This window comes from Lagenorhynchus albirostris, chromosome 14, assembly GCF_949774975.1.
Source record: "Lagenorhynchus albirostris chromosome 14, mLagAlb1.1, whole genome shotgun sequence".
Lineage (NCBI taxonomy): Eukaryota > Metazoa > Chordata > Mammalia > Artiodactyla > Delphinidae > Lagenorhynchus > Lagenorhynchus albirostris.
The window spans coordinates 38523121-38547868 of NC_083108.1; the positions used below are offsets into that span (position 1 = coordinate 38523121).

General features: G+C 43.5%; 1 protein-coding gene across 1 annotated transcript in view; it reads right to left on the reverse strand.

Annotated features, from left to right (window-relative positions):
- The window catches only part of GALNT1 (polypeptide N-acetylgalactosaminyltransferase 1), a 128017-nt gene extending 104059 nt beyond the window's left edge, over nt 1-23958 (reverse strand). Inside the window, exon 1 of the mRNA XM_060170865.1 lies at nt 23861-23958. The gene's annotated coding sequence lies outside the window, so the exon portion shown is untranslated. The remainder of the gene's footprint in view (nt 1-23860) is intronic.
- Between the last annotated feature and the right edge of the window lie 790 nt (nt 23959-24748).

The window sequence follows — 24748 nt, forward strand, 5'->3', positions numbered from 1 at the left end:
TATACAGTAATAATTTATCAGCATCTAGTTTCATATAAATGCTACACATCCTCATCTATTAAAGAAGCGGCCTACACTAAATGCATGCTCAGATTCCCTGGTAGGGTAGGCTTCACGCACCTGTGACCTGTGCAGTCACACAGGGCCCCACGCTTAGAAGGGCTCCACATTTTGGTTTAATGCTCTGCTCTCACGGTCTTGAAATTCTTAATGGTTTTTAATAAGGGGCCCCACATTTTCATTTTGCACTGGACTCACTCACATTATATAGGTGGTCCTATTCCTTGAAATTGTAACACTCTATGATTCCACGGAAGGACATATCCACGGTTCCAGACACAATGCAGATTAAAAACAAAAAAACAACTGAAGTTACATAGTTCCATATGTTCCAATATGAAGTTCCGTAAGTTTCAGTATAATGACTTTCAGAACAATTTTCTACGTCTATCAAAAAGAATCAAATGTACACTGAAGATCATTCAAACGCTAGGGATTCATTTCACTTTTATATACAAAAAATATTTAGTATTATTTGAGATGTCATTATTACAACATATGCCTTCAAAAAGAGAATCTAAAGGGATTAATATGAAGCAAAGAGCAAGCAGCTGATTATAATCAATATAAAAATATGAATTCACTTTGTCTCAGCCACTGCTCTCTCCCAAATGTTTCTGACCATATCTGTCTTTCCCACCTTCCCTATTAAAAAATAATTCTCTTCCAGGAAAAAATTCTTAACAGTCCCAGTAGTACCTATGATGGCAAGAATTAAAACAAAACTTAGAGTTATAATTAATCCAAATAAACTATGATGCATAACAGTGCTTTCAACTCATAAACTTAACACATAATCTAACAGAGCAAACAGAGAAGAGTTCAATGGTAGCAACGGGCTCTAGGTAAGATCATCAAAGAGAAAACACCATTTCAGAGGAGAGGTCTGAAAAACAGCTATTTCCACATCCCAGGAGATAGGTCGCAGGAGCAATGCTGTATTAATCTTATGTTATCTCCTATATTCTGATAAGCTGACAGCGCTTTAACTGATCTAAATTTTTTTGTATAAAAATTCCATTTCAACCTAAGATTACTGTGTATTCCCTAAAGCACCATTAATGCCAATCAACGATCAGCTTTCTATAGACAGATGCAGACAAAAAGTAAATGGGGATAAGATTTAAAGTAAAACAAAAACACCACTGGTAAGTCAGTCAACAAAGACTGTCATGTAACAAATGTCCAAAAGAAATACCAGTTTTGATAAAACTAGGTAACTGGATTTCTGGATAAATGAGGTTTGTGGTAAGAAGAATGTTATATGACATAAAGCACTGTACGTACAGTTATACGTGTATTATATACTCTGTATATATATTGCTCTTTCCTGTAGTAGATTCAAGGATTTGCCGTTAGAAAGCTTTTACTCTGTCCACGGATAGGAAAAAACTGGGAAGTTCTTATAGGAAAGAGTATCTGAATTTGGACCGACAGTGCCCCTACCATGGCTAGTGCTTAGTTAGGGCCAGCGTGTGGGCCTTCATTTCCTGCGTCTTGAAGAAAGAAAGAGGGGGAAGATGCAGCCAGCACGCTTCTTTGCCATCCTAGCAGGTATACTTTGTATCTTCCACGAGGGTCTTCATCACTGCATTTATCACACAACAGCGTGACTATTTACTCACACATCTCTCTCTGCCAAACTGTGAGCTCCTTGAGGGCAGAGACCTCGTATTAGTTCATTTCTGTGTCTTCTCAATACCCAGGACTGTACTTGAAGTGCACACCGGACACTAACAAAAGAACATTTTAGTAAATGAACAAATGAACCTTTGTTTAGTTTGGCCGAAACAATCAGTGGAGTACGTACAAACAGGCATGAAATGAAAGAAGGACATTCTGAGAGGTGACTTAGATGCCTTTCATACCAAGGCACAGAGACAGCCTCAAGCAACAGAGTTTACTTTCAAGATACACAAAGCAGATTGTGAGGTGTCTACTGTTCGTGCCCTCTTCTGCAGTTACAGAACTCCCAGTTTTTGCAAGGCACATGGACAGCTAGTAAAAGAATGTATTTCCCAGTCTCTTCATCAGTGAAGATCTAATTGATATGAGAGAAGTCTTGTGTACAACTTCTAGAGGTATCCAAAAAGGACTGGACAGAGCATGCCTTCTCTTCTACTCTTCCTCCATCCTGCTGCATGGAACGTGAATGTGCCGACTCAGGCCACGAGGATGAAGACTAGACCCTGGGATGGCAGAGCAGAGAGCTGGAGCCACCAAGATCCCAGAGGACCATGGAGCTGCCACCCCAGCCATGAGCTGTCTATGCTCTGACTTGGACACGAAAGAGAAGTAGCTCTTCTTGCCTCAGCTACCCTTGTTTGGGGTCTCTGGAACAAGTACTCCTAACTAATCCTATCCTACAGAACATGCAATCCCAAGGCCAAGCTGGGCAGAAGTGACCACAGGGCTGGGGGCTCACAGAAGGAAGCAGAAATGCAAAGGCCCCCAGCAGCCAGAATTGATCATGGCTTTTCTACTCTCTCATGGCTTCCTAACAGGCTCAGCAGCCTCAGTCTCAGTCCTGGAAGTTAAATTCTCTACATGAGAAAGGAGCTAGCTGGCCTCACTTATCCTTTCAAGCCAAGTCTTATCACAGTAGCTGCTACTGGTCTGGCTGCCTTGCCTTGGGCTGGTGCATGTTTCTGAGGGCTATAAAATTATGACCAACCAAGAGCACGTTTGAGCAGAGACTGGGGGGCGGGGGGGGGGGTAACACAGTTTCCTGCAGAAGGTCATATAAACATGGCCAGTGCTATGACTGACATAACTCACACAGGATAGTCAGAATGTGTTGTTTAAATCCCAGCCTCCAAAAGCAAAAGATATAAACAGAGATCTGATATCAAGTCCTGAACCCCAGTTGAAATATTCCAGGGGTCTGACCCAGGATTTTACCCATGTCAGAATGCAAATCCAAAATGCTACTTTTTGAAAGATGCACGGCAAAGATGGGAAAGGTCTTGCTCTAATGGAAAGTGAAGCAGCTCCAATTATCCTGCCCCTTCCCTGGTCTACTGCATCACCTGAGAGAAGTGAAGAGTCTGTATCTTCCAGAAAAAGTCAGGGATCCAATCTCAAAACTGGTATTTCCTCTCTTGAGGACTTTTTCTAAATAACTGGTCTGAAAGTGCCTTTTAAATAAACAAGAGCTAATAAAACAATGAGGCTAATTTTAATACCATGACCTATACTAAACTTGTTCCATGAGAGTAAACAAGATTTGAAGCCTTGGCTCTTACATATAAAGTTGAAAGGCAGAAGAGATTTTATATTTGTCATGATACTGTGATAATCATTAATGCTGTCCACCAAATATTTCTGGTTCTCCTGGCAGGCACATGGTAGATTTGCAATTTTCCATCCCCTTAAAATATGGGATAGGCATATGATTTGCTTTGGCCCCTGATATGTGAACAAAAATGACACAAAGAAGCTTTAAGAAACAGTGCACAGGGTTTCCCTGGTGGCGCAGTGGTTTAGAGTCCGCCTGCTGATGCAGGGGACGCGGGTTCGTGCCCCGGTCCGGGAAGCTCCCACATGCCGCCGAGCGGCTGGGCCCGTGAGCCATGGCCGCTGAGCCTGCGCGTCCGGAGCCTGTGCTCCGCAACGGGAGAGGCCACAACAGTGAGAAGCCCGCGTACCGCAAAAAAAACAAAACAAAACAAAAAAACAGTGCACAATTTGCCCTGCTCTCTTTCCCTCTGTGCCAGTGCTGGCAACATTTAAGACGGTAACTGCTCCCTCAGCTTGGGTGTCAGAGCGGGATGAGGCAGAGCAGAGTCCCCAGCCAACCAGTATGTAAGCCACTGAGGTTTGGGGGTTGCATGCTAGTACAGCGTAACTCATCCTACCGTGACGTGTACAAATATAAATGCCTAAATATTCATAATTGTTTGAGCACAATTGCTAATATAAAGACTTGTTTTCACAGTGTTGTAACTGCTTTTGATGCTAAAAAAAAAAAGTATTAAATAAACATACGCAGACAACTGAAACCTTAAAGCAAGGGAGACCTAAGTTAGCTCCAAAGTTTACCAGGGAAAAAAGTGTCTGCTAGAAGAGCCAACTATATAAGCATTTAAAAGCTACTGGTTTTAAGACTGTCAAAATGTTGATAATTCCTGAGGTAAGAAGATGAATATATGGGGATTCATTACACTATTCTACTTCCATATACATTTGAAAATTTCCACAGTAAAAAGAGAGCATATGAACAATCTGAAGAATCTTAAAGAAACCAAAAAAAATTTTTTTTAATAAATAAATAAATAAGCTACTGGTTTTAAGTCCTTGGGGGCGGGGGGGGAGTTTTTAAAACACTGTTAAAAACTTTACTACTGCTACTTACATACAAGCTGTAGAAAGAGACTGCCTTGGGGCTACTAAATTATAATAAAAATCTGAGATGGCTCACTGTTTTCCAAAAAAAAAATCTCCTAATTCCTAATTAAGTTTAACTAGATATTTGTTGTGGGTTCCAAAACAGAGGATATTTGAGATGAAAAGTACATTACAGCTTATTCAGGGCAACCTTCTTGTTATTGCTAATAGGGAAATTTAGGTCTGTGACATAGGTTCTTAATGTCAGAGCAGAAACTATAACCCAGGTCCTCTGAGTCTAATTCATGCAGTTTCTACCTTGCCAGGTTAGGGGACCAGCCTATTTAACAGTATCTTGATGATTTTACTTTGAACATCCAGCAGAAGGAATCTCGTTATCTCTTTCCAGTGCAATTCTGCATTATGACATCTGCTGAGATGCCGTTAGCTGTAAGTGAACAGAAATCACACCTCAAACTGCTTAAACATAAGGAAATTTACTGGCTCACATAACTGTTAGTCCAGGGGTAGGGTGGAATTCAGAGTTGTCAGCCTAGCAACTGTCACTCCATCCCTCTGCAATACTTGCGGCCACCTTCTGGAGCTGCTTTCCTCCTTGAGTTTAACAAGATTGCTGCAGCAGCTCAGAGCCTCACAGTCAAATCCGACAACGTCTACACAAAGAGAGTGGCCACTTCCCCATGCCTTGGGCAAGGAAAAAAGTCTTTCCCAGAAGCTTCAGCAGATTTTCCTCAGCCTAAAATTCTAACATGCCTATTTCTGAATCAATCCCTAGCAAGGGGGATGGACTAGCATGATTGCCTTAGATTACTCAGGGCCACCACTGATGGTCACACAGTGGGGAGAAGAGAAGCCATGACTGGGAGAGAACTGCACATCAATACAAGGATAGCCAGTGATTCCTAATCTACAGCCAAGAAGCCTCGGGAAGCTGAAGAACTGCCTCACTACCTTTCTGAATAAATTACATCATTTCTGTGTGTGTAAGAAAGAGATACATGGTACTACCATTTAAAAATATGCACACACAATAAAATTAATAAAATTCAATTTTATTTAAAAGCATTAACTAATTTTTTAAACAGCACAGAGGCAATGCAGCACACACTACCTAGGTTTGCACCTGGCTCTCACACCTATTATCGGGTAAGTTCACACAAGTGGTTACCCACATTAAAAGATTGTTGTGATGATTAAATAAGCAGCGTGTAAAGGGCTGATATCAGACACAGTATAAATTGTATTGAGCAAAGCACTAAATAAGTTCTAGCTATTATTTGTCTTATACAAGTAATTTACTACAGTGTGAAGAATTACGAAAAAAATTTTAATTGAGGTAACATTGGTTTGTAACATTATATAAGTTTCATGTGTACAACATTATATTTCTACTTCTGTATACCCTACAGGGTGCTCACCACCAAAAATTTAGTTTCCATCTGTCACCATACAGTTGATCCCCTTTATCCATTTCACCCTCCCTCCACCTCTTCCCCTCTGGTAACCACTACTCTGTTCTCCACATACATATGTTTTGTCTGGTTTGTTCATTTACTTTGGTTTTCTGTTTTTTATAGATTCCACATATGAGTGAAATCATATGGTACTCAGTCTTCCTCTGACTTATTTCACTTAGCATAATACCCTCAAGGTCCATCTATGTTACTGCAAATAGCAAGATTTCATCTTCTTTATGACTTAGTAGTATTCCATTGTGTATGTATTCAATATACCACATCTTTATCCACTCATCTGTTGATGGGCACTTAAGTTGTTTTCATATCTTGGCTATTGTAAATAATGCTGCAATGAACATAGGGGCACATACACCTTTTCGAATTAGTGTTTTTTATTCTTGGATAAACACCCAGAAGTGGGATAGTGGATCACATGGTAGTTCTATTCTTAACTTTTTGAGGAATCCCCATACTGGATCCGTAGTGTCTGCACCAATTTACATTCTTACCAACAGTGTAGGAGGGTTCCCTTTAAGAATCATGAAAATCTTTGATATTGAAAAGGAGACAATTCTTTTCAGCTGCCTAGCATCCATCCTAATTTCCTTTTGGAGAATTACCTCTCCCTGCCTTGTATAATATTGCAGAGACTGTAAAAACATATGTCTACTCAGGTTCACTGCTGCAATCTATACAAAAATATAAAGGGGGAGATTTTCCCTGTCTGTCTCTGGTGGAAACGCTTTTTCCCTAGTTCAGCACACTTTAGCATATAAAAGGTTCATGTTCATAATGAAACTCTATTATACCTCAATAATATATAAGGGCAGAGATTATTCAGAGGTGAGAGAACAGTATAAGTTATCCAGCTGGCTTGGTTCAGGTTTAAAGTCCTCAAGAATTTTTTCCTGGAATTCTGTTTTTACTATCCTAGTCTACATCACTAGATCCCTGTCTACTTTGATTTGTCTTATTTCCACCTTCCTGCCCAATCTGAATCTAGCTACTGTTTTTAGTTCCCATTTTGAGTCTCTGGAGAAAAGTTTTTCCATTTCAGGGCTCAGATAAACCCATGCTAAGTGACTTCGTGCTTCTTTCTGCTCTGACATATCTATCCTAACTTCTATATCTAACACCCAGTGTCGTAAGTTCTCTCCCAAAGCTCTCCTGTTTCCCATTTCTCAAAATGTACCCCAAATTTAACTTCTTAAAAATGCCTACCGGAAAATCGCATCTAACTGGTGGTTTCTTTCCCCTCTAGCCTAGTTATTATATCTCTTCATAATGTTCTAATTTACAAAAAAAAAAAAATTAAGGCAACTCTCATCTGGCCCAGAAATATCTATGACTTCCATTTATTTGCACATTAAAAAATAATACTGGGGTGGAAGAATTACTTTCCACTGTATAACTTTTGGTACTGTCAGGGTATGTTACCATGTAAATGTCAACTTCTATTTTAAAAAAATTCCCATTACTTAATAATGCAAAAAAATGACCTTAGTCTCCTTACTTTTCCAGTAGTATTTTTATGCAGAAACATGTGGACATCATATGGAGAGAAGAAAGCACCCCTAAATTCATAATCATTTTTGATTACTTCTGTTTGGAAGGTGGCGAGTAAACAGGCAGCAGCTTGCTGCCACAGGCTTACAGTCTGGTTACTAAACAAAGCCTATGGTCTTCCACTGCTGAAAGTTTAAGGGAAATATGAAGACCCTTGTGGAGCCCCTGACCCCTCAGAAAGTGATACTGGCAAGGACTTCTAGGGGTCCAGGTGACGGCATGACTGGGTTAGTCACTGCCACTTCTCACAAGACTGGAGCTGCTAGTAAATGAAAACAGAACAGGTCAGGACTGGCAATCAAGTATCGCTGTGGGTGTGAGTAAAGTGAACTGCAGGTGGACCCCCACTTTGTCTGCCCTAAAAAAATGGATCAGTCCCAATCTTCTTACATATTATTTTATTACATTTTTGTTACATATGAGGGTATTCTACATTTACCATAATATTAAAATAGAGTACTGTAATAGTTAAGTGTGAACTGTGGATTACTCAAAATATGCTACTTCATTTAGGCCCCACCTCCAAAATATGTAACCGTATATTCTGAGACTGATCTTCAAGACACCACCCAACCTCCCCCAATGGGTTGATGTCAGCACTGGATTGACCGCCTTTTCCTCACTTCCAATCCCCTCCATCCTCCATCAGCTGCAACACTCAAGCTGACTTCTAACACTGTCGTCCTCAGCAGCCCGGATCCTGGTGCTCTGTCTTCTGTCTCAGGGCCCAATACCAACCTGCCCGTCCACACCTTACACGGATACCTCGGCCCACACCAAACCCAAAAACAGACCACACCTGGCCACGGTCTCCCCACCATCTGGCGCACACAATCCTCACCCCACCAAACCTGCCCTTCTCCATTTGCCCCTGAGCCCTACCCCACCTTCCACGTGCTCAGCTACCAACCAAGAAGTCACAAAACCTTTGTTATTTCACCCTCCTGACACACAAAAATTCCCTCACCCACTGGACCTTTCGGCCTTTCAGTCCTAACCCTAGGCAAGCCCCACTGTTTTGTTCTGCTTTGACTTCCAGGATATTAACAACACAGAGAAAGTCCGGACAGCAGGCTGGCTGGGTCCACCGGAAACCCACCTCACAGCCCAGCCAGCCACATGTGCACACCCTCGTGGCCACGCCACGCGGCCCTGGCCCCAGCTCCACGAAGTCTCTCCTCCTCAGACCCGAGCTCCTTCCACTTCACTCGCACCTCATGCGCCCTCTGCTCTCTCAGAGCCCTTCCCCCTCCCCAAGGATGGTGCCCTCCACTTGCACACTCAGTCGCATTCCTTCCCACAGCCTCGGAAGCCTTGTTCCACATACGCTTTCCTCCTGTCTCTCACACTCACCAGCCCTTTCTCCTAAGATAACTGTCAGAGATGAGGGTTTTGTCTCTCCTTTCCCCACAAAACCAGATTCTTAAAAATGAACTGCCAACATTTAAACATCAGGACTTTGCACTCAAAACAAAATCAGGATTCCTGGCTTCTCTAGGAAAACAGAACCCTCTGCCCCCAGGGAGGGAGCACACGCCAAGAGCAAAGTCCTCGGAGCAGATGGCTGGCCGCCCCCTCCTGCGGGGGCATTTGTCCCCTCCGACCACAGCCCTCCTTCCTTGTCCCGTCAGCCCCGCGCTGGGCCCCTGCTCTCACACGCCACTCCCACTGCTTACAGGCAACGGGCTCGCTCCTCCTGTCCTAGAAGTCACCTCCTCCACTGCCCCGATCAAGCCCCGCCCTCCTCCTCCTCTCCAGCTCCTCAGGGAACTGGCTCCACCTGCCGTCACCACTGATCACCTTGTAATAGGATTTCTGCCGTCACCTCGCAGCTGGAACTGCAGGGAGCAGAGCAAGTCTCTCCACACTCCGGCCTGCCCAGCAGCACTGCACAGGAGTGCCCGTCATTCCTCACAAGGCCTCCTCCCCCAAATTCAAGGCTTTCCTGACTCTGTTCTCTTCTAATTCTCCTCCCGACCTTCCAATGGCCAGGCACCTGAAAACACCTCTGAAGGCCACACAGGCCCCACAGTCAGCACGCTCTCTCCCCTGTAACACTGCCACCAGCCAGCCCAGGTCTTGGAGTTTCTCTCAAGGAAAAAAAAACAGGAAAGACTCAGTCTAAACCTGACCACAGTCTTGCACCTCGAAAGGTACGCATGCTGATCTATTATTCAACATTACCGCTCACTTCTCAGCTGGAAAGCACCTGTGCTTAAGAGACCAGTAAGTGAAGGTCCCTACTTTTGCCTAAGGAAGTCACAGCCCAGAAGGAACACAGATGGATAAACTGAGCATCACCACGATACATGATGTGATAGAGGAAAAAGCACCACTGAGGGGAAGGCCAGGTAGGGCCCGAGCAGCCTGCTGAGAGAGACACTAGAGCCGTCTTCAGCCTCACACACACCCACTGCCACTACTGTAGTCCAGGCCTCCTGCAAGTCTCCTCACTGGTCTCCACGCTTCTCTTCCACCCATCCTACCTCCTGCATGAATCCATTCTCCACACTGCAGCAGGGTGATCTGCCTAAAATTTGAGACAGGGCTCTCTCCTGCTCAGAGCCTTCCAACAGCACTGGGATTAAGGTCCTGCATCACCCGTCCCATCATCCCTGCCAATTTCTCTCCCTGCGTCTCACCTCACTTTCCACTGCACCAGTGGCCCTTCAGCCACAGTGATCTTTCAGTTCCTTAAAAAGAGTGAGTCCTCTTCTGCTACATGGCCTCTGCACATACCATTCTTTTTACCTGGAATCTTCTTGCCCCACTCTCTGTACTAAAATCTTTGTTGACCTCTGGGTCTCAGCTGAAACATCATTTCCCCTTTATTTATTTTGTTTGTTTGTTGTGAAAACTCCCATTATTCACTTAATTGTCTCTATTTTTGTCTACCCCATAAGTTTGTATGATCAACAAGCACAGGAACCATGTCTGTTTTGTTCACTGTGTATTCACATAGCCTGGCCCACAGCAGACACTCAATAAATATTTGCTCAATGACGATGTAAAAGACTCTTTCCGGGCTTCCCTGGTGTCGCAGAGGTTGGGAGTCCGCCTACCGATGCAGGGGACGTGGGTTCGTGCCCCAGTCCGGGAAGATCCCACATACCGCGGAGCGGCTAGGCCTGTGAGCCATGGCCGCTGAGCCTGCGCGTCCGGAGCCTGTGCTCCGCAACAGGAGAGGTCACAACAGTGAGAGGCCCCGTACCGCCAAAAAAAAAAAAAAAAAAGACTCTTTCCTTCTCTGAAGTCCCAAATGTAAGCATCCCCTTGAATTCATTTCCTGGCCCTCTCCACCACTCCCTATTTTCACCAACTCCATGCTGCTCATGCTTATCTGTACCTCCAGAACTGACCTCTCCTGCCAAGATCAAGTTCCACAATTACGATGGCCACAGGACAGCTCCACCTGGAGTCCCTCTCTGGCACCTGCAACTGGACATGTCTCAAGACACACTCAGTAACTATCCTCAAACAAACTCTCCTGTTTTTTTCCATTTCTGTTAATGGTGATATTCTCCTAGAGGTCCAGTGACTGACTTCTCTCTTTCCTTCATCCACTGACAAGAACATCTGATTCCATCTCTAAAAATGCAGCTATATGTTCCTGTATACATGGTCAACTAGACTGGTGCATTAGTCTCAAGTCCTACCTCTAGTCTTAAAATAAAAATCATCCATCTACATGTATTTTAAAGTTCAATTCTGATGTCAATCAACAGTCCCATCAAAATCCTTCAATGTCTCCCTACTGTCCTCCAAATAATGTCCATATGCTTCTGCTTGGTATTCAAAGACCCTATTAATCTTGTCCACACTATTCTAACCAGGCAATCTAGCTTAGTGGTTAAGACCATAAACTCTGGAGCCAGACTGCCACGTTAAATGCACAGACACAGGGAAGGTGCACGTCCCAGCTTCGCCACTTAACTTCCCTGGGCTACAGTTCCTCCATCCTTCCTCTAAACAATGGGGATAATGATAAAAGTAGTTACCTCCAAGGACTGTTATAACGATTAAATGAACTAGTATACGTAAAACACTTGGAATAGTGCCTGGCACTGATCAGTGCTACACATATTGTGTCTTATTTGTGTTTCGCAGCACCATCTCCAACTGTCAATAGCTTACATCCCAGTCTATCTGAACCAACTCCTTGTTTCTCTAATACTCCTCAAACTTCCCCTTCTGAGGTAAGAGCCCACTACACCAGCTGATAAACACTGGCTGATAAGCTGCCAGTATTACACCCCTTCCTCTAACTCAAGGACATCTCCAGTCGAAAGCTTCTACCACAAAGCTCCTTTCTCTCCAGGAGTGTCCTTATAGCTCATGCACTGAAATGCCCCAGAGGCTGCTCATCATAGGATTTCCAGCCCTATTCAGAGACTCCTAGTCTACAATTAACCATCCTCTTCTTCCCTCTACTTTCTCACTCCTCTCCCAAGTTTCAGATCAGAGACCATCTTACCACCATTCTCCATGCCGAGTGGCAAAACTGTTTTAGTTCTCTTATGCCCCTATTTCTGGGTAGAAGTTGAAACTCTCATGGCTGCTCTCCCTACAACAGTCCTATTTCATCAGGTAGTGTTCTCTCTGCATGAAAACACTTAAAATAATTAAAACTAATTCTGCGGCTTGACTATGAGCAGAATATGGACTTCTCTCTGAAGCAGTCTGGCCTCACTTACCCTCTACAGCCCCTGCCACACACAGGGACTGGTAAATACTAGAAAAGTGTTTATTGATAACTCACAAATCCCTAGAGATGTAAAAATGAGAATTATAACATTCCCAGAAAATTTCACTCACTCTTTAACCTTAAGAGAAACAATAAATATAAACTGCAATGTGCAATTTCCAAAGACCAATCCAATAACTTAGCATGTGGCTTTACCAACAAATGCAAATTCTACTCCTTTTTATAACTGAACTGATACTTAAAAAAAAAATTTTTTTTAACAAGAAGGAAGTCGTAACTACCAAGGACACAAAGATCTAGCAAAAACCATGACATCTAAACTGAAGAACTACCTTCAATTCACCTCAAGTCTCCCCAAAACGGTTTATCTAGTGTCTTTAGTGTTTATCCCACAGCTAAGGTCACCAACCAAAAGATTACATGCCAGAAACCTACATTTACACATCTTTACAGAACCAAAAACCACCATATGTTCTCTATGTAACATTAGAAGTTATAATTACAATGATTGTAAAGGATTCTTTAAACACTTGTAGGAATTTATTCTATAACTTATAACATTTTATAAGAACTCTAAAAATTAAAGGAGAAATAAGTCACATAAAATCAGAGGGGCACTCTGAACTGATCGCTAATGAAACAGCTGCCCTAAAACATTCCTTCTCCTTAAGGATTAAAAGAGTTTCACATTGAAGACATCCCTACAAAAATACAAGGAAAATAGCAGAGGAGAAACTAAACTGAATGGCTGATCACTGACTTCTAGTTTCAAAAAGAATCAAGTAGTCATACCCAAGGCAGTGCTAGTCAAAGTGTGGTCCTTAGACAGCAAACTGCTTGCACCCACCTACTCCATGAAGAGTAAGTACAGAGATTGACAGTAAGCACTTAGAAACTTTGACGGCAATGTTACAGAACTTTTACATCTACTGAATCTAACAATAAAAAATTGTAAGTTATATATTGTAGGCTTTTAGTTTCATTTTTCTTATAATTCATACTTTACATATGTTAGAAAAGAATCAGTCTGTGACAAAGGGAAAATGTTAAAAACTGGTCCTTCAGGACATTTGCTTCCAGGAAGATGGAGTAGATGTACTTTTCCTTATTCCTCCCACTAACTACAACTAAAAATTCTGGAGAGTGCATATGAAACAAACATAAGAAGACTCTTAAATGTGGAGAGAAGAAGGCAGACTGGCAAGACCTCAGGCCCTGAGGAACAACACAATGGTGACTACCCTGGGTTTTATTTTTGCCTCATATATCCCAAACTTGGAAGTGAAGAAGCTGGCCAACTGGAAATGCCAACAGGCACAGACCAAAAAAAGCCCAACAAAAGCCTGCTCTCTCTAGCCAAAGGACCAAAAAAGGGACATCTTAGCAAGACAGAAAATGCTAAGGGAAAAAAATGACTACTCCAGACAAAAACCACAGAAAAAACTGTGGCCCACCCAGGCCAGCAAAGGTCAGGTAGGTAGCTTAAATTTCCATATACTCACCAGGCTGTAACAAGGCACCCCAACCCCATCCACACTAGACTGGTGCTAAGGAGGCCAAGTAGGGAGCCCAGGCTTTCATCCATGTCAGCTGGTAACAAGGCACCCTTCCATATCATGTCCCCTGAGAATCCTGGACCTCTAACCCCATCTGACAGTAACAAAACACTTTACTTCTTGGGTCAAGGGAGGCCAAGTGGGGAGGCTGTACTTCTAATTCCTCCTAGCAATAACAAGGTAGCACCACATGCCACCCCTACCCCTGCTGGAGTGGTGTCAAAAAAAGCCAGCTAAAACAAAGGCTTAAATAAGATCCAGAATTTCACAGAATATGAAAATTTCCAGGTTTTAATAAAAAAAAAAAGACACTCACCATACCAAAAGCCAGGATGACCTCAAACTAAATGAAAAAGACACTGATACCAACACCAAAATGACAGAGATGTCAGAATTATCTGAGAATGATTATAATGCAGCTGTGACAGAAATGCTTCAACAAGAAATTTCAAAATAAATAAATGAAACAAATAAATAACCTCAACAAAGAAACAGAAGATACAAATAAGAACAAAATGGAAATTTTAGAGCTGAAAAATACTGAAATAAAAAGCTAAGTTGATGAACTCAACAGCAGAATGGAAGGGACAAAGAAACTCGAAGATACAAAAACAGAAATTACTCAAACTGAACAACAGAAAGAAATAAACTAAAGAAGAATTGACAACCTTAGGAACCTGTGGGACCATAACAAAAGATCTAACATTCAAGTCATCAGAGTCTTGAAAAGAAAGAAAGAGAGTTTGCTGAAAAAGCACTTGTACTCAGGAAATAATGGTGAAAACTTCCCAAATTTGGAAAGAGACACAAACCTACAGGTTCAGGAAGCTGAGTGAATGCAAACAGGATAAACCCAAAGAAATCCAAACCAACATTTATCACAATTAAATTTCTAAAAACTAAAAATAAAGAAAAAATCCTGAGGACAGTGATAGATAAAAGACACCTTAACTACAGAGGAAAAACTATTCAGACAGTGGATTTCTCATCAGAAACCAGGGAGGCCAGAGGTAAGTGGTACAACATTTTTCAAGTGCTGAAAGAAAAGATCAACACAGAATCCTATACCCAAAGAAAATATGCTTCAGGAATGAAGAGCAAATCAGGTCATCCCCAAATGAAGGAAAACAAAGAAAATCTGTGGCCAGCAGACATACCCTTAAGAATGGCTAACGGAAGTTCTAAAAAAACAAAAAAGAAATGATAAGAGAAGGAATGCTGACACATCAAGAGAAAACACAGTAAGCAAAAATACAGATAAATAGGCTTTCCTTCTCCCCTTGAGTTTACTAATTTATGTTTGTGAAAGCAAAACTATATAACACAGTGTCTAGCGCACTTGTAAATGTTTTTAAAAGAAATAAATACAATTGTATTAAAATGTGGTCAGGTAGGGTTTCCCTGGTGGCGCACTGGTTGAGAGTCCACCTGCCGATGCAGGGGACACGGGTTCGTGCCCCGGTCCGGGAAGATCCCACATGCCGCGGAGCGGCTGGGCCCATGAGCCATGGCCGCTGAGCCTGCGCGTCCGGAGCCTGTGCTCCGCAACAGGACAGGCCACGACAGTGAGAGGCCCGCGTACCACAAAGAAAAAGAAAAAGGTGGGCAGGTAAAGGGATGTATAGGGAAGTAAGGTTTCTGCGCTTCATCTGAACAGGAAAAATGATGACACCACTAGACAATGATTAGCCAGGTATATATAATGTAATACCTAAATCAACCAGTAAAAATATTTTTAATTTAAAAAAACTATACAGGGCTTCCCTGGTGGCGCAGCAGTTGAGAGTCCGCCTGCTGATGCAGGGGACAGGGGTTCGTGCCCCGGTCCAGGAAGATCCCACATGCCGCGGAGCGGCTGGGCTCGTGAGCCATGGCCGCTGAGCCTGCGCGTCCGGAGCCTGTGCTCCGCAACGGGAGAGGCCACAACAGTGAGAGGCCCGCGTACTGCAAGAAACAAAAAAACAAAAACAAAACCAAAAAAACTATACAAAGAAATACACTCAAAAACAGTATAAATTAAAATGGAATTGTAAAAAAAAAATGTTCAAGTAACCCACAGGAAGCTGGGAGGAGGAGCAGTGGGGGAATACCCAGAGAAACAAAAAACAGAGGGAATAAACAAAAAATTAAATGGCAGACTTAAGCTCTAACAGATCAATAATAACATTCATTGTAAATGGTCTAAATGCATCAATGAAAAAGACAAAGATTGCTAGAATCAACTAAAAAACATGATCCAAGTATATGCTGTCTACAAGACACTTAATTCAAACATAACAGTTTAGGCAGATTGGAATTAAAAGAATGGAAAAGGATATAACATCCAAACAATTAAAGGAAAGCAATCAAAGGAAAAAGAAAAGTAGCAACTATGTTAATATCAGATAAGAGTAGAATTCAGAGCAAAGAGAATTACTAGAGACAGAGAAGGACATTACGTAGTGACAGAAAGTGTCAACCCACCACGAAAACACAGCAACCCTAAATGTGTATGCAGCAGAGAGCTGAAAAATATGTAAAGCTAAAAACTGATATAACCTAAAAGGAGAAACAGACAAATCCACAAATATAGTTGAGACTTCAACATCCCTCTCTCAAGAGTTGATAGAATACCTAGGTAGAAAACCAGCAAGGGTATAGAAGAACTCAACAACACTATCAACCAACAGAATCTAATCAACATATATGAAATTTATAAAACACTCCTCTCAACAGCAGAAAACACATTCTAACCAAGTGTCCACAGAACATATACCAAGACAGACTATATTTTAAGCCATAAAACAAGCCTAAACACATTTAAAAGATCTGAAACATACAGACTGTATTCTCCAACCACAACAGAATCGAAGTAAAAACCAAAACCAGAAAGATAACAGGAAAATCTCCAAACACCTGGAAACCAGACAACACACTTCTAAATAATCCATGGGTCAAAGTCTCAGGGAAATAAAAACATACTGAACTGAGTGAAAATAAAAATAAAACAGAATTTGTGGGACACAGCTAAAACAGTGCTTAGAGGAAAATTTATACTGCTAAATGCCCCCGTGAATGTAAATGCAAAAAGTCCTCAACAAAATGTTAGTAAACTGAACTCAGCAAAATATAAAAGGGATAATATGGGGCTTCCCTGGTGGCGCAGTGGTTGAGAGTCCACCTGCCGATGCAGGGGACACGGGTTCGTGCCCTGGTCCGGGAAGATCCCACATGCCGCAGAGCGGCTGGGCCCATGAGCCATAGCCACTGGGCCTGCGCGTCCGGAGCCTATGTTCCGTAACGGGAGAGGCCACAGCAGTGAGAGGCCCAGGTACCGCAAAAAAAAAAAAAAAAAAAAAAAAAGGGATAATACACCATGACCAAGTGGGGTTTATTCCAGGAATGCAAGGCTGGCTCAATTAAAAATCAATCAAAATAATCCATCACATCAATAGGCTAAAGAAAAAAATTACATGAACATATAAAGATCAATGCGCAAAAAGCACTTAATGAAATTCAACACCCATTCATGCCAAAAACTTTCAGAGACAGAAACAGAAGGGAATGTCCTCAACTTGATGAAGAGCATCTAGAAAAACCGTACAGTTAACACTATATTTAATAGTGTGTAGTATAAGTACCTGACAACTAGCTTTTTTGATTGTACAATGTAAATGCCTGACATTAAGCTTTTGATTTCCCAGGCATCCAGTTCAAAGACATCCATCTTGAATAAACACATTGCCAGCTACACAGCTAGATAAAGAGCCATGCCGCCCCACCCATAAAGTTACTTTTTTTTCTTTAAGAAAGCTCTAGTCATTAGATAACTGACCATTTGACAGCTTGCTTTTCCCTTCCTGTGACCTAATTCCTGCTCTTATGTCTTACATTCACCAATAAAGAGAGAATCTACAAAACCCTATGCCCCTCACCATCAACCCCACAAAAAAGCAGAAACCCAGGTCTGCACTCTTTACCCACAACCTCGTTGTGTGGCCTCAGGCATGCCATGTACCCTCCTCCAGGACCTGTAAGTAATAAACCTTTTCTTTTCAAACTTCCCTTATGGTTGTTGCAGAGGTGTGTCTTACAATCACTGTAAGAGCACAAGGGCCAGTCCAGACACAAAACTGGCTCCTCCAGAAGGGGAAATGTCTGTGCGGGGGCTCACCACAGGCCCAGGTGAGTACCAGTCATTTCTAGCCAATAGCATCACTATGGATTGGCAGAGACTGACCCAAAACATAGTGAAAGACTGAATGCTTTCTCCCTAAGATCAGAAACAAGGCAAAAACGCCCTCTCTTATTATTCTTATTAAACATAGTACTAGAAGTTTGCGCCAGTGCAAGAAAGCAAGAAGAGGAAGTAAACAGCATGCAGATTGAAAAGGAAGAAATAAAACTGCCCCTATGTAGACAAGACATGGTTGTCTACTTAGAAAGTCTGAAGGAATCTACAGAAAAACTCCTAGAACTAAAAAATGGGTTCCACAAGACTGCAGGATACAAGATCAACATAAGAAAGTTAATACTTCTACTAGCAATAAACACATGGACACCAAAATTTAAAATACAATACCATTTTTTAACATCTTTATTGGAGTATAATTGCTTTACAATGTTGTTAGTTTCTGCTTTATAACAAAGTGAATCAGGTATACATGTACATATATCTCCATATCCCCTCTGTCTTGTGTCCCCCTCCCACCCTCCCTAATCCACCCCTCTAGGTGGTCACAAGCACTGAGCTGATCTCCTTGTGCTATGCGGCTGCTTCCCACTAGCTATCTATTTTACATTTGGTAGTGTATATATGTCAATGCCACTCTCTCACTTCATCCCAGCTTCCTTCCCCCTCTCCGTGTCCTCAAGTCCATTCTCTACGTCTGCGTCTTTATTCCTGTCCTGCCCCTAGGTTCTTCAGAACCATTTTTTTTTTTAGATTCCATATATATGTGTTAGCATATGGTATTTGTTTTTCTTTTTCTGACTTACTTCACTCTGTATGACAGACTCTAGGTCCATCCACCTCACTACAAATAACTCAATTTCGTTTCTTTTTATGGCTGAGTAATATTCCATTGTATATATGTGCCACATCTTCTTTATCTATTCATCTGTCGATGGACACTTAGGTTGCTTCCATGTCCTGGTTACTGTAAATAGTACTGCAGTGAACATTGTGGTTCATGACTCCTTTTGAATTATGGTTTTCTCAGGGTATATGACAGTAGTGGGATTGCTGGGTCATATGGGAGTTCTATTTTTAGTTTTTTAAGGAACCTCCATACTGTTCTCCATGGTGGCTGTCTCAATTTACATTCCCACCAACAGTGCAAGAGGGTTCCCTTTTCTCCACACCCACTCCAGCATTTCTTTGTAGATTTTTATGATGATGGCCATTCTGACCAATGTGAGGTGATACCTCATTGTAGTTTTGATTTGCATTTCTCTAATGATTAGTGGTGTTGAGCATCCTTTCATGTGTTTGTTGGCAATCCGTATATCTTCTTTGGAGAAATGTCTATTTAGGTCTTCTGCCCATTTTTGGATTGGGTTGTTTGTTTTTTTGATACTGAGCTGCATAAGCTGCCTGTAAAATACAATACCATTTTCAATTGTTCAAAATACAAATACTTACATGTAAATCTAACAAAAACCCAACAAAATCTAACAAAACATAGACTTGTATGATAAAACTACACAATGCTAATGAAAGAAATCAAAGAAGATCTAAATAAATGGAGAGACATACCATGTTCATAGATTGGAAGAAACAACATAGTAAGACAACAATTCTCCCCAAATTGATATATAGGTCTAATGCAATTCCTATCAAAATTCCAGTAGGACTTTTTATAAATATAAACAAGATTATTCTACAATTTATATGGAGAAGCAAAGGAAAGAACAGCTAATACAATTCTGAAAAAGAATGAAGTGGGAGGAATCATTCTACACCTACTTAAGACTTATTATATTGCACAGTAACCAAGACTGTACAATACTGGTGGAAGGACAGACACATAGATCAATGGAACAGAACAGAGAACCCAGAAATAAACGCATATAAGTATACCCAACCGATTTTTTTTTTACATACATAAAAGCAATTCAATGGAGGAAACAATGTTGCCTTTTCAACCAATGGTGCTATAATAGCCAAAACTGGAAACAACAAATGTCCTTCAAAAGGTAAATGGTTAAAAGAACCATAAAAGTACATCCATACTATGAAATACTACTCAGCAATAAAAAGGAAGCAACTATTGATACACCCAATACCTCGATGAGTCTCCAGAGAATTATGCTGGGGGGGGCGGGGCATGGGGGGCAAAAGCCAATTCCAAAAGGTACTTACTATATGACTCCATGTATAAAACATTCTTGAAAGGACAAAATTATAGAAATGGAGAACAATCACATCCTGATTGTCAGGACTTAAGGAGTGTATGGAACTGGGAGGGAAGAGGGTATGGCTATAACAGAACATGCAGAAACCCTGTGCTGATGGAAATGTTCTTGACTATATCAATGACACTCTCATGGGTCTGATATTGCACTACAGTTTTACATGATACCACTGGGAGCAACTGGGTAACGGGTACATGGGATCTTTCAGAATTATTTCTTGTAACTCCATGTGGATCTACAATTATGCCGCCAAAAAAAGTTTAATTTAAAAAAGCCCAGAGTTTGGGCTTTTTGAGCACTAGCTGTCCCTAACTCCTTGCTTGGTGCCCTGAAATAAATGCTGCACTTTCTTTCATCACACACACACAAAAAAAAGCCCAAAACTGGACCTTCACTCTCTACTCTAAGATTCATCACCCAAATGTTAACACTTCAGAATAGATCTACCTTCTTAACAACTCTTTATTAATTTTGGCTTTGTGGTGGACTGCGGACACATAGATATAAACGTAAAATATTATCCGTACCCTCAAACACCATAAACTCAAGTAGAGTGACAAACACAGGCATAAATCAACAGTGAAAGACTTCATAAAGGAGATGAGATTTGAGCAAATCCTTGAACAAGAGGTAGCACTTCCACAAGTGGAAGCGGAGATGGGGATGTCTTGGGAAGAAGAAATCTTATGTAAAGACTCGGAGCTAAAGATAAACACAGTGCCTATGAAGAAAGGGGCATGTGTGTTGTGAAATAACAAAAAGATGGAATAAGCAGTGTGGGGTAACAATGGAAGGTCCCCAAAAGCTGGAGCGAGGAATGCAAATGAGAGAAGACTTCCTTACCAACCCAGCCAACCAAAAGCAAGCAGCTCCCCACCACCACACAAACACAGTCTCTCCAGCACCCTTTACCTTTTCTTTCTAGCACTCATCACAAGTTTAATTATTATGTACTTACCTGCATGTTTATCTAATGCTGTCCAACCCCAGTTATCTTGAGTATCTACCACTGGACTGGCACACAATAAGCGCCCAATAAATATTAACTGAGTCAATGAACGAACAGCAAGTATTCACTTCTAGTTCCCTTCTATGCAGTTGCCCCAGTCTTCTTTCCTGCAGTATCTGTCACTCCGTGCACCATGGTCCCTCTCTGACCCACTGCCTCTTTTAGCTAATCTCTCCTTTTTCCTAGCCCCTCCACCTCAGCCCAGCTCTTAACCCATAATAAAATAAAAACTCAGTATATTTTAAAATACTGGTTCACATTTGCAATGTTGTAACCCTCTTCTGAATCTCAACCAATTAAGAACTGTATCCCAAGAATCTGCTACTGAAAACAAAGTACTACAGTTGTAAGTTGTTACAGAAGCATAATAGATGTATATATTACATAAACAGACAAATACCAGCAGAAATAGCTATTCCTGTCAGGGCCTTACTTTCCTGAATATGAGAGCCTTTTCCCAGTATTAGATGATCCTATCTGGTCTATGGAAAGCTGCCCACTGAAGACAGCCAGGACAGTACTCCTCAAGGCTACCAAAGTTACACAAAACAAGGAAAACAGAGAAACTGCCACAGACCAAAGACTAAGGAGACATGATGACTAAATACAATGTGGTGCAATGTGGTACCCTGGACAGGATTCTGGAACAGAAAGAGGATATTAATGGGAAAATTGGTGAAATCCTAATAAAGTCTGGAATTTAGTTTTTTAAAAATAATATACATACACATATACATATGTATGTGGCACTAAGATATGATTAAGATTCAAATGTATAAATATTATTTTATATTATTAAAAAGAGAAAGAGATAGGGCATGCAAGGGAACCAGGAAATGAAACTCAGGCCAGGGTAGCTGGGGCTTAGAGCTGAAAAGCTACACACAGACCTACCACCTTCATTTTGATTCTGGTCCTATGCTCTTACCCGCTGCCCTGAATATTACCTTGCCTGAATTGCTTGGGATTAACTACTTTTGACTTCTGAACAGGCTCATTAATATACTCAAGAAGCATTTATTGAGTGCCTACTGCTTACCAGGCACTGTGCAGTCTTTGAAGATACATGGCTGGAAAAGGAAGACACAATCTCTGCTCTCATAAAGCTGACACTCTACTACAGAAGCCAGGCATTTAACAAGTATTTGTGTAAATGATGAGTGTTCCCAAGGCATTCAAAGTTGGCTTAAGAGCCCTACCAAACAATCCATCAGGACATTTGTTAAACCCAGTTATCACTGGTGTTCTGAATAAGGCCTTCAGTATGAAAACAAATCACTTGAGATCTGAGATCTATCACCTGTGACCTGTTGAATCACTTTAACAGATACTCATTCAGTTGATGTGGCTTGGGACCTGAGATTCTGCATTTCTTCCAAACTCCCAGGTGACAGAGATGCTGCTGCTGGTTCACGAACCACACTTTGCATTAGCAAAGCACTGAAGGTACCAAGGAAACATCCCTTAAACTATCCCGTAGAATGCAAGCTCCATGAAGCCAAGAGACATTTTGCCTCTCCTATTCACCATGCTATACCCAGGACTTAAAACTATGCCTCATAGACATATGGCACTCAACAAATATTTACTGAATAAGCCAATGGATATATGGTCTAGACAAGTGCTGTTCAATAGTAACCACCAGTCACATTTGGCTACTGAACACTTGTAATGTGGCTAGTGAATTTTCAAAACTTTAATTTTAATTAATTTAAATAGCCACATGTGGTTAGTGGCTACCACAATGGACAACCCAAGTCCAGACACAAATGTAATGTAAAAAGCACTGGATTAATAAGACCTAGGTGTGAATCCCAACTCTGCTGCTTAGCTTGCGCCCTGTAAAGTTACAACTTCTTAGGGCCTCAACTTCATTTGTGAAATGAGGACAAAATACCCACCCATCCCACCCCACCCTCTCAGAGTTCTTGACAAGAATTATTATAGATCAGTGTGTTGATATTAAGCACAAGGTATGATCTCTGCCCTCCAGAAACAGTTCACAATCACAACGACTACTCTGACTATTGCCCACACTTGCCAGAAAATGCCAAGCCCGTCTGGTTAGCTTAGCGGCTCTGTGAATGAGGCCAAGGTCACAAGTTCGGAGGAGGGGGCCTTCACTTAGCAAGGTTGACCAGGTAAGAGAGGCAATGACACTGCAAATCATCACAATTCCTGGCAAATCTTTAAATGGGCATTGCACTGATTATGGGTGAGTAAATGACATTTCATTCATTCATTCTTCCAGGAACCTGTACTACATTACCTAACGCCCGCTACTTCCCAACCACAGACGTCTGCTAATTCACGGCCGGGTCCTCTTCGCGGGTAGTGGGCCGGAAGCCCCCAACCCGGGCCGCCCGCGTGTCCTCCCCTCCCGCGTCGCGCCGGCCGGGCGGGGGTCAGCCTGGCACCGCGGCTCCAAGTACCACACCGCCGGACCGAACCCAGGAGCCATATTTAGCTGTATTTTGGTCAATAAAACAAACTTCCGTCTTCTAAAGAAAAACGGTTCTAACTCAATGTCAAACTAGGACGGAAACTCGCTTCTCGCCGCAGCGGCCAACCAGAGACGCCGCGTGTCCAGCAGCCTCCGAGTACCCGACCCGGACCCCGCGCCCAGCGAGCCCGCGCCCCGGCCGCGCCGGCCACAAAGGGACAGGAGACGCGGACGCGGCCGGGCCTCCTCCGCCTCCTCCTCCCCCGGCTCCGCGTCAGCGGCCGCGGCTCCGGGACGGCCCGGGCGCGGGCGGACACTCACCTCGGTCCGCACGCGGCGGCGGCGGCGGCGGCGGCGGGCGCTCCTCGGGGCCGGCCCGGGCGGTCGCGGCGCGGTCCCGCGGGCCGCAGCGCGGGCGCTACTCTCGGGCCGCCGTCCGCCGCGCCGCCTCCTCGACCACTGCCGGCGGCTCCCCCGGCGGGCGGGCGGGCCCGACGCGGGCCCCGCCTCCGCCGCGCCTGCCCCCTCCTCCGCGCGGGGCCTCGCGGGCTCGGCGCGCTACTCCGGGCCACCCCGCATGCTGCTGCCGCCGCAGCTGCTGCTCGCTTGGGACCGCCTCAGCGCGGCGGTCCGGGGCCGCAGGGCCGCCCACGCAGGCCGCTTGGGCGCGGTCCTCCCCGCTCACGGCGTGCTGGCGGCGGCGGCGGCCCGTGCGGCTGCGCGGGGGAGGCGGGGGCGCCGCGCGCTCACCCGGATGCGGCGCCCCCGCCCCTGCGGCGAGCCCACCTCGGGGCCGCGGCGCTTCCCTCGGGGCTGTGAAGGTTCCGGCTTCTCGGCGCCTCTACCTCTGCCTGTCCCACCCGCGGGGAGGCGCGGAACCCGGGCGCCGGAGCAAGGGCCTCCGGGCGGCGCTGCCGGTCCTGTCCCGGGCGGGAGCCTGGGTCTGCGACGGGCTCGGCCGTGAGGTCCGGCCCGGGTGGTCTCCACCTGAACCTGTGCACGGACAAAGGGGCTGCCGCCGCAAGTGAAGTACAGCTTGGGCCGTTTCACGTCGAGCAGGTCGCGGGGTGGGAGGAAAGGACGGTGCCCTCACCGCGCCGACGAGATCTTCGGATCGATCCCGGGGCCGAGGCCAGGTTGTTCCAGACCCGCGAGCAGCCGACAAAGACTCGGAACTGGAGGACGGTCAGCGGCCCCTTGGTCTGGCCG